The following is a 12,451-nucleotide window of genomic DNA, read 5'->3' as shown; positions in this document are numbered from 1 at the left end:
GTTGGAGAGGAAACATATTTATATATGGTGCAGGAACAGACATGGATGCAAACGCTAAGAAAGGCAGGCAGGTCCTTTTCCACTCATCTACCCCCACCCCCACCCTTACGCTTTCTCTGCCCTTCTCGTGTGAGCTCCCCTGTGTCCTAAGAGCACGTCTGCAGACTGCATCGCCTGGATGTCTTTGCCAGGTGCCTGCTGGTTGGATTCAGCAAAGGAAAGGTCAGAGTAGCTCACATCCTGCTTAATGGAGCACCCGATAGGCAATAATCGGACACTGATCCACATTGGCCATGTTTAACTTTCATTTGGAGGAGGGTAGATCTGTTGGCGTCTGGAGGCAGTGCCTCCAGCAACTCAGCTCTCACCCCAAACCTGCAACCTCTGTCCAGCCAGACAAAGATCCTCAGCGAAGAAACACACTCAGCCTCCTTTGTAGACAGCTTACTGGCCATCCATTGTCCTTCCCAAATGCCTATGAATTCTAAGGTGGCTTTCCAAAATGTTTTGCAGATGCAAAGTATTCTCATGCACAAGTTCTTGTGTTTGTTTTTGCTTCGGGCACACGACTTTACCAAAGCTTCAGTATCCCGGTAATGGTCTACTACTGCTGTAATATTCAGCGCCCCTCTAGACCGGCACGCACGTGCCTGTGTTTATCTATTAGGTTGGTGCAAAAGGAACTACGGGTTTTGCAGTTATTTTTAAACCTTTTAAACCGCAATTACTTTTGTACCAACCTAATAGCTCTGAAGGTGCTACTGACAGACCAGGTGTCATTATAACTGCCTGGGGGGCTTCACCAATGAGGGGACCACCAAACTGGGTTCTAAAAGATGTTAGAATTTGCCAGGAGCAGGAGGAGGAGAAATGGCTTTTGCAGAAGAAACATCTGTGTGTGCGGTGTGAGAGCTGGCAGAACAGTTTCGGGGATGATAATCAATGCTGTGGTTATAACCAGGATGGGATCAAGACAGCCAGAGAGAGGCATGAGTTCAGATAAGAGCAAGATTCTTTCAGGAAATGCCTGGTATAGACTTGAACATCTCCCCAGGTGAACAGGATGCATTACTGTGACACGCACCGTCGAAAGTGTTCCTTGTCCAAACTTTGGAAAGTGGCGCAGTGCACTGCTGTCTTAGTGACGTACAGAGCACAGGAGTATATTAAAAGCTCTGAGAAGCCCTGCACCCATAAAATCTCCTTAGCTTTCTTTAACCCAGAATTTCAAAGTTTTGTTTTCAGGAATCAAGCTAGAAGGTCAGAAATTGGCAGAGCACGCCAGCGAGGACAGAACCTCTTCAGCAGCTGGAGCTAGAGGCAGAGAAGAGGTTCAGTATCACCCAGCAAGCACGAATCGCTCTCTGCAAACAGCAGTGAGGGCTCTGACGTGAGAAGATGCACCTCGCAATGCCTACTGGGTGCAACTAGAAGCATCCCAAAGAGGATTTATGGAACGTGGGGGAAAGAAGTGAAAATTAGATTACAGCAGAATAGATTCTTTATCGGTTTCTCAATGAGGAGGGTTTGATATTTATTACATGGAATTATCGTTTGTTATACAAAAATTGAGCTTAAAATAACTACATAGTAAACTGCATATTGATTTTCACATGAGCTGTTTCTTTCACTTGCTGTTGATTTTCTTCCTCAGCCGGCTAGGCTAAGTTGGGATGTGGGCCCAGACCAAGGAGTATCGTTTGAGGACCCAAAGATTGGAGGGGGGTCTCTGTCTTTTCTTTTTCCTTTTCTGTCCACCTCCGGCAAGTCCCTCCAACACAGGCCATCTGTCCCCTCTTCGCTAGAGTTAAAAGCCACCTCCATCAGATCAAAATGGGTAAAGAGATAAATCAACACCCCTCTGCTGAACACAGGAAGCCAAAAGGGAGAGAGAAATTGCATTTGCCTCTGCACTCAATATATCAATGTAATTTATGTCATAACCACTCTGCCTGCTTTCATACATATTCGGTTTTAAATAAAATCAATCTCTCCAAACCTGTAATAGCTTTCTTTGCAAGGATCTTAAAAAAAAAAAGGTACTAGAATCTGGTTCCATTAGAGGAGAGGTTGGTTCCTGTCGTCACAAAATCACTCATTCTAATAAGGTGCAAAGTTGAGAGACATTCCTCACACACGAAACAGTTAATGACCAGCAAAAAGCTGAGAATTGGATGGTTCCGGCTCACATCCAAACAGGGCAGGAAAGGGTTAACTGTGCAGGCGTTTGGGGGACAGCTCTGGAGTCAACTGCTGAGACCAGGAGGGTTTCCAGTATGCACCCCCCAAGAGTGTCCTGAGGACCAACGGGGGGTCAGCCACATAGTCTGTCTCTGGAGGCTTCTTAACTGGCCGAGGGGGGAGAGGGATAGCATGGAAGGACAGCCACCACACATGAGCGCTGATCTAATGACAAATACTTCAATCACGGTCACTCGGCGCCCAGCACTGTTCTGCATTCATGACCTTGTGAAGTTCGTGCTCTCAGATCTCCCAATTTACAGAAGAGGAAACTGAGATGTAAAGAGGTTAAGTAGCTGCCCAGGGTCATCCCACAGGTAGTAAACAGCAGAAGTGGAATCAAACCGATTTAGTTCTAGGTAACAGGTGCTTAACCATTCTCCTCTCCTGCCCTCTTTCTCATCCGTTAGATGCTGTGTACAGGACTCCTGTTTTGATCCCCCAGAGACACTACGGGACATATATCATTACGCCTTTTCTATGAGGGGAAACTGAGGCTCAGGGGCTGCAGTACCTTGCCCCAGGCCTGTCTCCCCGATCCCAAAGCCCGCGTTCTTTCTTTAGCAGAGATTTCTCCAAGTGCTAGTAAAAGAGGGCAAAAAGAAATAGCATCTTGCACCCACCTATATCAGCCATGGACTCTGAAACACACAGTTTGGTTTAGTTTTGGTTTCTTTCTAGCTTGAGGCATATACAACTTCTATAAGGAGCTGGCGATCAGGCAGTTATACTGACAAAGGAAGTGAGTGAGTCTGGAAGTCAACTCGTCATGAGCAGCAGGAAACTCCAGCGTCCACAGGGTCACTGCAGATTGCAGCGCTGGGCTGGTGACACTTTCTCGGCGTCCGTGTTACGGCTGTCCAACCAGAACAATAATCTCGCTTCCGGGAGTCGAGGGATTAAATGAGATCATGGACGTGAACTAGCACAGTTCGGGAACAGAGAAAACACTTGGTAAATGGAAGGTGCTGTGGTTGTTACTCACACCCTCCTCCGGTGCAGACCCCGTCAGGCAGAACCAGGGCACGGGTATGATGGGCTTGCCTGGGGTGGGAGCTGCGACGTAAGAGCAGGACACAGTTCATTCAGGCTCAGAGCTCTGGCCATTGGAGAGTTGCTGGTGGAAATTTGGAGGTGATTAAAGGGAACTCTAAATCCATTTTTTTAGACATTTATTGCATTTTTCCCAGCACCTGGGCTTTTGCTAAATACATCACCTCTCTGTTTTCCACTGACTACATTGCCCAGGTGCTAATAAGAAAGCGAGGGTGATAATAAGAAAGCCCATCTGTGGACAATTAGCCCGGCGGATGCCACGTGGACACACCGAGAATGCCGGTCTATCTGCAACCTGAACTGAGATGTAAGAAAAGGTCCATCACCTGGGCTATGTTCCCATGGACGTAGAGACTCCAGGTTTGGGTCCCCAGTATTTATTTCTGAACAGAACATATCTGATACTGGATTCAACAGCTGAAGGTGACCCATACGGGAATACAAACATCAAGACTAGCTGGGAAGACTTATTTTCAACTAAATTGAACAGAGCTACCTTAAGAGTCTTCAACGCCTGAGTATATGCTAAGCCCTTGAGAATTGAGGGAGAAGGAAAACTATGATATATAGTTTTATAGTACATGGAAAATTAGCATATACTATTATGGGTTAGCGGAAGACTAACGAAGTGCTCAACACCAAATCTTGGAGCTAGATCTCCTGGTTTCAAATCCATCTCCATCACTTAGTAGCTGCTTAACATTAGCTCGTGTTATTGACCTCACCATGCTTGTAAAAGAGTGAAAGGGGGGGGGCTAAATAAGTTAATAAATGACCGTTCTCAGAACCATTCTTAGCACATACTAGAAAGTCATAGGTAACTGGTAGATATTTTTATCACTGAATTAAAGCTGGAAAGAGTCTTAAGGATTAACCAATCCAACACACTAATTTCACAGATGAGGATGCTGAACCAAGAGCAATGGGAAACAGAAACTCCAATTGGATTGATGGCTAAAATCTAAGTCTTTAAAAATAACAGAAGAGGGTACAGAAAGAGATCTTGGGACAGGAAATGATTGTTCAGACAAGAGTGAAAAAGAACATTCACAGAGAAGAAATCAATCAATTTTACCACTAAATATGTGATGACAGGCTGGAGGCTTTAAGCGACATGGTGTCAGCTCAACACCCAGCCTGACATCTGAAAAGGGAGGAGGCTGCAGTTCAGCCTCATGTCATGATGAAATCCCAATAAAATACTGGACGCTGAAGCGTGGGCGAGCATTCCTGGTTAACACAGCTCTGGGCACATTTGTTACATATTGGTATGCCAGGAAGGTGACAGTCTGATCTCATGGGGAAAGCACATGGAAGCTTCTCATTCGAGACCCTTCCAGACTTCCCACCCTGTGTGTGTGTCTCTTCTTTTGGCTGGTCCTTATTTGTATCCTTTTTGAAATAATAAAAATGCAATCATACCTATAGCACTTTTCTGAGTCTGTAAGTCATTCTAGTGAATTACTCAAGTTGAACGGGTAAGATGATCTCCCAAATTCATAGCCAGTTGGTCAGAAATGTGGAAGGCCTGGGACCCCTGAGCTTGCATCTGGTGTCTGCCGTGAGAGCAGTCTTGTGTAGGATCAGGCCCTTCACCTACGAAGCTTGGCATCACTCCAGGGAGTGTCACAACTGCATTGTAATAGCAATCAGGGAGGTCCGGTGAGATGATGAATTTCAAAGCAAAGAAGGTTCTACATTGGTGCAGCATCAGATGGAAGAGAGAACAGAGCAACAGACATTGAATATCAGAGAGAGCATTCAGCCCCCAAATTGTTTTATAGGTCAATAATAAATTTGGAAGAAAGAAATTCTTCTAAAGAAAATTAGTTTCGTAATTACTTCCACATAATCACTCAAGAAAACCAAGAAGGCTGCTATAATCCTCTTGTAAATGAGAAAAGAACAGGGGATTTAGAATCAGGTGACCTCACTTCTTATCTGGTCTGTCCCTTACATTAATTCCAGTGTCTTGGGTAAATCTCTCCACTTCTCTCATCTGCAGTTTTATTATTTAAAAGACAATTTTTTAAAGTTCTAACTCACAGAATTTCAATGACGATAAACTGAAATTCTTGTGAAAGCATCATATGAGCTATAAAGCTTTATTAGAATGTAAGTTAACCAGTTATTATAATTCTTGAAGTCATAATTTTAAATGATGGTTACTCCAATGGTTGTACATATCCTCTATAAGATGGTGCGCGTGTGTTGTGTATGTTATGTATTAGTTCTGGGATTAAATCTCAAACTTGATTTCTTCCTTATGAGTTCTTGTTTTGAGAATTTTGTGTTCTTGTATTGATAGAAGAAATGGATCAGCCTGTCTTAAACGTGGTAAATATAGTGGGTTAGCACTTCTCTGTTCTAACTACCCACATCCAGTAATATAAAGTCAGGGGGCTGCGTGGGCCCTCTTTCTCTCTATCCCAGGGCCATGAATACACATTTCTGTAGAATTGTGAAGGAGAAAATTATAACATTGTAAAGGCAATCTCAGTATGTTTAAGTTAACCTCAGTATAAAGTACCACAACCCTTTTCCACATTGAAGTACCCATTTATTTCATGTAATTAAAAAACTAAATTATAAGAACTGAATTAAGAGTCTGAGAAGTAATAGATAAATGATTCATTACTACTCTCCAAGTAAGGTTCTGAATCATAATGGGCTTAAAAAATGTCATGTGTCTTTTTTGAACTAATTTTTCAAAAAGCTTTAGTTAAATAAGGTGGTTAAATTTACCTTTTTCAGACACTTTTTAGAACTACAGTTCATTCTCAGACAAAAATGTTTTTGGAACCATTATGCATATTGGAGAGGGATGGGATTTAGGACCCTGTGAAAATTTGGCATTTCTCCCTCCTTTTACCCACTGAAAAAAATGTCTTTGATCCCCTGATTTCTTCCCTCTCCGACTCCCAAAGAGCTCTTGAGTTCACCTTCCAAGCCCCAGACTTTTTATAATAAACCATGTAGGGACTGACTAGACAGAGACACAATCACAGAGCAAAGGGACAGGGTGGGGTGGGCATACTAAAGCAAGGAAACCATATGTTTGCCCAGTAAGAGTTCGGAGGGAATGGGGAAGGAATGACAGGGGACAAAAAGACCAGCAGGGTCCAAGCTGAGGCTGGTGAGAGACCTGTGTGGTTGACACATGAGCAGCTGCAGAGAACCAGCGGCAGGGAGCTGAGAATGAGCCTCTCCAGAAGCTTCATCGTGAGTGTAAAAGGGCTGCCCTTTAATGACTGTTGAGAGGCACGAATGAATAGAAGTTTTTCTTGAAGATTTTGGCTCTTCAGTTAGGCTCCTTCTGATGTGCCCCAGCTCAGATACTGAACCATATGGTGTCTACAAATGTATGAGGGCTACATTTTCAAAAGATGCGTGAGGGTGTTCTGCTTCTATTTAAAAGCTAAAGTCAAGAAGCGGTGCCATCTCCCCTCAGTGGTGACTGTAAAAGCATCTGTCTAAAAGTCCACGGCTTCACGTGGGCAAGAGGGAAAGACTTCTGGTACACCGACAGGACTGTGGCTCATAAAACTGTCACTATGTCACTCAGATCCCTGAGCTAAGAGCATAGGTGATGGATGGTGTCTCACATATATCTTGATATAAGCTTTTCTTCCTTATCTTCATTTCACTAGGATTTATTTATGATTCAGTGGTGATAAGACAAAAAAAATATTTTAATGTATTTTCACCTTTTTTCTGCCCTATTTCAAAATGGTTTCTTTTCCTACTTTTCACCTGGTGAAAGCGCAAAGGGATTTTTCTCCGATTTTCACTATGAGACCTGCTAGGGTTCCTAGAGGTGAAACTACCAAAAGTCGTTAAGGCTCAGACTTGTTGGCCCTGAGCTTCCAATACTTCATCAATTACATTAGGTTTTCCTACCCTGGGACTCGGTTCTGTGACGTTTTCTGCTCCAGTAACTTGTAATTCTCTGTAGCCACCTGTCTGTCTCCAATTTTGGGGACAGCAGTCTGCCCTCTGCCCTCAGGTCTCTGATGGATCCAAGACCTGATGGATCTTGTTGCTTTTCAACTTGCTCAGCTTTTCTTGTTGTTTATGAACAAGAGAAGACTTCCAAGCTCCTTTCATACCAGACTCTGTCTATGTTTGCAATTTAAATAACTGCTAGTTAACGAAGGCTGGTCCCATTATGCCCTATTTATAGATTTGAAAACTGAGGTCGAGAGAGAATACCTTGCTGACCAATAATAACATTGATCATTGTTGTCCAAGGTAGAATGGGGATGCAAGTTTCTGATAGGAAATTTGGGGCTTTTTGTGCTGAAATGAGCTGCTAGTCACACGTTTGAGAGTAACACTGCTCAGGTCATCTAAGTTCCCTAGATCTCAGCGTTTGCATCTGAGAAACACTGAAAACTTTTACAAACTTTGTAATTTTACACGATGCCTAAATAGTGTTTAAATCCCTTCCAGAGCTCATGGTGAGAGGGACGGCTTGCTATCGTGTAGTTCAGTGGTGTTTTCCCCAAAAGTGCAGCTTTAATCACGTGATCAGGCATCTTCATACACGGAAGTCACTGTGTTTCATGGACATGGAGGGGCCTTGAGGTGGGAGCAGGTACAGAGCCCATCAACCCAATTCAGCCACTTAAGTGGCCGTGATGTACGGCACTGCCTGGCAGCCCCGGCTTTCCCTCTTTCTTTGTAATCATTAACCTTGTGAGCACAAACCTTCTTACTTTAATCTCCAAGGTTGCAGTAAATCTTCCAATCTGTAACTGCTTGCTTCCCAGATGGAAGCCAACAGACGTTCTCTCTGCTGTCAGCCCAGCCTTGTGACGCCTTTGACAAATCTTTTTCTAAAAACAGAACTTGCCATTTCCAAGGAGCGAAGGAAGGGACCCTCAAAGCAGAATGCCAGAAACGGACGGTGTGAAGCTCTCACTCAGACCTCGCCCAGCCTCCCTTTGATCTAAGTGTGGCCAAATAACTGAGTTCTGGCCAATGAACGGGGGACAGAGGTGACATGTGTCTCCATGTCCAGGCCAGACTCATAAAAGCCTGCACATGATCTTCCATGGTCTCTGTCACTTCTCTCCTCTGCCTGCTGGGTTATCGATGCCAAAGATGACCTTAAAGACCATCCATCCATGTTGCTGAAATTTCCATCAACCTGGGCTCCCACGTGACTCCATGGAGCAGACACTGCATCACCACCACAAATGGCATTTCATGTGACAAGTCTAGGGTTTACTCATTACAGCAACTAACATTAACTTAATCAAGAGAAAGTAAAAAGAAATTAAAGGCTAAAATTTGTATCCCTCACTTCTGTTCTACTGTGCTCAACTTCAGCCTAAATATTCATTCAGAGGGACAGGTGGAGCTGGGGCTCCTTTAGGAACCCCACCTGGGCTCATCATGGATCCGCACATCCAAGACCACAGCAAACAAATCTCTTCTGTGCTTCACTAATCGAGAGTCCACACTGTTATAGGATGTTATCAGTCCTCGCCTCACACCACGACATGTGGAAAACAAGTGAATCCCGAGTTCTAGGACACTTGTGCTTAGCAAAATGCTCTTCCCAGAACCTAAGAGTCATAGTCACAAAGATGACACTGAGAGAAGGAAAGTGGAGGAAGAAGGGAATCTTTTTTTAATTCATCCTGGCCAGGTAAGTTATCGCTCCAGAGATCCCCTCTCTAACAAATGTAGGCTAACCTGTTTAACTATCTCCCTCACTTGTGTTTCCTCCTTATCTTTCGGGTACTAATGATACAGACTTCCAGAGCATTTCACATCAAAAACAACACAAGCCTTCATCCCCTCCCCAATCTGCTTTGAACCATTTTTCCGGAAGGTGCAGGAAACAACGGAGGACAGACGTCCTCCCATCTTTCACTGACGTGCCCGCTTTGGTCTCTGGCACTGGCAACCTTTAACACTTCAGCACACTGGCATCACTGCTGTGGACAGCTGGGCATCAGCACGCATCTCAGCAGCACCCTGGAGCTGATGCCAGCCAGCCTGGTGCTCTCACTCCCACCCACAGCAACCCTTGCCAGCTCTGAGGAAGCACCAAGTATGGCCGGCAGCTGCTTTGATGACTTGTAGATGTGTAGGCTGGATTTGTTCGCTCCTTAGCAGCTTACAAATGAATCTGACAAATGTTCTTTGATTTCCTTTTTCCTTTTGAGGGAATGTTTGGATTCTTATTGCATAGTCTTGTTTATATACCAATTAAAGCAGGAAGCAATTATCATCAATTATCTTGTGAGACTAGCTACTGTCTTGTAATTACTGTGCTAACTGACATTAACTTTAGATAAAAATTATTCTTGCCTCCTTCCAACTAAAAACTAAAGAATGGCAAGGCAAGAGTAAAGAGAGTACATCTACAAATGCAATCTTCCCCTTTAAGAAATCTACCTAGAGAGAATTTTTCTTAAATGTTTGTATAGTTCTCCTTTCTTAAGTCATTCCTTCATTCAAAAGTTGATGATGATGATGTGGTTACAGCCTCCAAAATGTGCCCCCCCCCCCATAATCCATGCTTCCTGGCTTTCAAGCCCTTCATCGGCTCACCCACATTAAGTAGGACTGACCCATATAACTGATAGGATGTTGAAATGATCCTGTATGACTTCCAAGGTCAGGAAATGAAAGGAACTGCAGCTTCCACTTGGCTCTGCAGGAATGCTAACTGTATGAGAAAGCAGCCCCCGTGTCACGAGGACACTCATGCCACTCATGCCACTCTATGGAGACATCAGCCTGGTGGGGAACTGAGACCTCGCTCCAACGGCCGAAACCCACACGCCAGCCACGTGAGTGGACCACATAGAAGTGGATCCTCCAGTCCAGCCGCAGCCCGGTCTTCAGAGAACTGCAGCCCCGTGACAGAGCCTAAGCCGGAACTACCCAGCTAAGTTGCTGCCCATGGCTGACACAGAAATTGTAAGTAGAATTAGAATTAACGTTTATTATTGTTGAAGCCACCAAACTGGGATGTAATTTTTTATGGAGCAGTAGATAACTGATACAGATAATGATTATTATGATTGATGGCTGCGATACTCATCTAACTCTCGTTCCCTGGGAAGAGAAACACAAAATCAGAAGTAGGATTCTCCCTTTAAGAACATGACAACTTTAATTAAAGATAAACCACAGAGCAAATGACTTGGAGATAAACTGCATTGTAATTCAGATTCTGATTTGTAGATTTGTAGTTGCATTCTCTTCGGGACAAAGATAAATACCACGATACTTTGATCCTGAGACCTAAAGAAGTAACTTATTTTCTAACTAAGGAAGAGGACGCAAAGTTCTTGGAAAGAAGGACTATGTCAGGGCTCTTCGATCACTCATGTAGATGTTCTGTGTTGCATTTCCTGTCATTCCGCATAAAAAGTCAGAAAATCCCCCTTTCTGCTAAGTTGTTTTATCACAAAACTGCCTTTACCCATCTGAAATGTAAACCTCCATATTAGATGTTAGGTTGATAAACATGTTTTAATTACATAAAGTGGTAAAATATAACTCTCAGAGAAGATTTATTTTTATAAGTCACTCCTTTCATAATTATTCAGGTATAACTGAACTTTAAATAAACTTATTTTGGTCTGCTTTCCCACCTTCATGCTAACATTAATGGTTAGCACACACTCTTGAAAAAAAATCAACTCAGTACAAATCTGGCCTTTTGAACTGGCTGTTAGAATTTTCCATACTCTTTTGTTTTTTCAGCAGTTTACCAACAGGCTTGATTTAAAGAACAATACCTCTAATTGTTTTAAATTTAACACCCAGTGTGAAGTCTTATTCTTTAACTCACCAGTGTAGTACTTTGGGGTTGATAGAGCATTTTCTCACACTTTATCTCAGTTGTAGAATATTCACAACAATGGCATTAACCCATCAGGTATTTTGATGCTTATTTTATAGATAAGGAAAGTGAAGACCAGAGCAGCCTAGCACCTTGCCCCAAATCACAGAACTAGAAAAGGCAGAGCTAACATTGGAAGCCGAGTTTATAGGGGCCAGAGCCCGGGGTTGAACCCTTGGGTATCTAACTTGAGACTGTTGTTACAAGTTGAGGTACATAGGGGTGCTATTAAACGATATTTTGTTCAGAGTATCCAAGAGCTTGCAAGTCCAGCCAGGAGACACCGCCACCCCCACCCCCCCACTCCACCCCTACACACACAAGGCTCCCAAGGAAGATAAATGCACAGAACCCACCTGGCAAAGAAAAGCACATTTTCATTAGCTAGACTTGTTCCCAGAACCAAATGCAAAATGCTCATAAACCAGGCTGCCTTATGTGACCTGATTTCCCTAAAGCCAAAACTAATTCCTTGTCTTACCATTGTGCTGCAAAGCAAGGTCAACAGTTATACTGGGGAGAAGGCATTAAGCTCTTCAGAAAGCACAAATGTATCTTGAATGGAAAGGCCAGGGCCAGTGGCTAGAGCTGCAGGATGGGGTCTGGACACCACCTGGGGAGAAGCAAGAGCTTCCTGAGAGTGAGGCAGACACTCCAACAGAGAACCAGTTCATGGAACGTTTGGCCTTGAGATCTTTGCATGGCTTGCCCCTTCTTTGGATTCCAAATTCACCTTTCAAATTCAAAGGCCCAGAGAAGCCTTCTCTGACAACCCCTGCTCTCCAGTTCTTCTCTATCATAACATCCTGCTTTAATTATTTCATAAATTATTTGTTCCCTGAAGTTATCTTCTTCGTTCACTGACTTATTAATTAGCTGCCTCTGCCCCGCACCTTCCACCTTAGATTGAAAGCCTCTGAAAACAGGACATGCGCTTGCTTTGCTTTCTGGTCTGTCCCTACTATGTAAAAGATCCTGGTCCATAGTAGGTGCTTTATGAATAAATGGATGCAACCCTTCAAATCTTGGTATGGTTCCAAGTCTAAGTTAGGTTCTACACGATATTTGTCCATCTTCTCCACTACCTTTATGATTTTATACACATGAACCATACCAACCATGAACTTTGGTTCAGGAAGACTTAACCTGCCCCATCATTTTGGTCTGGCATCTCTAAGTGCAGCTCCCCACATTCCTGAGGACCTCCTGATTATTTGGGGAGGCCATCTCGTAATTTCTCCAGTACCATGTGCAAAAGAATGAACGCAGATTTAGGAAGCAGAC

The sequence above is a fragment of the Rhinolophus sinicus genome, linkage group LG12 (genome assembly GCF_036562045.2).
Source record: "Rhinolophus sinicus isolate RSC01 linkage group LG12, ASM3656204v1, whole genome shotgun sequence".
Lineage (NCBI taxonomy): Eukaryota > Metazoa > Chordata > Mammalia > Chiroptera > Rhinolophidae > Rhinolophus > Rhinolophus sinicus.
The sequence above is the reverse complement of the archived record's forward strand: the minus strand, read 5'-3'. Positions refer to the sequence as shown.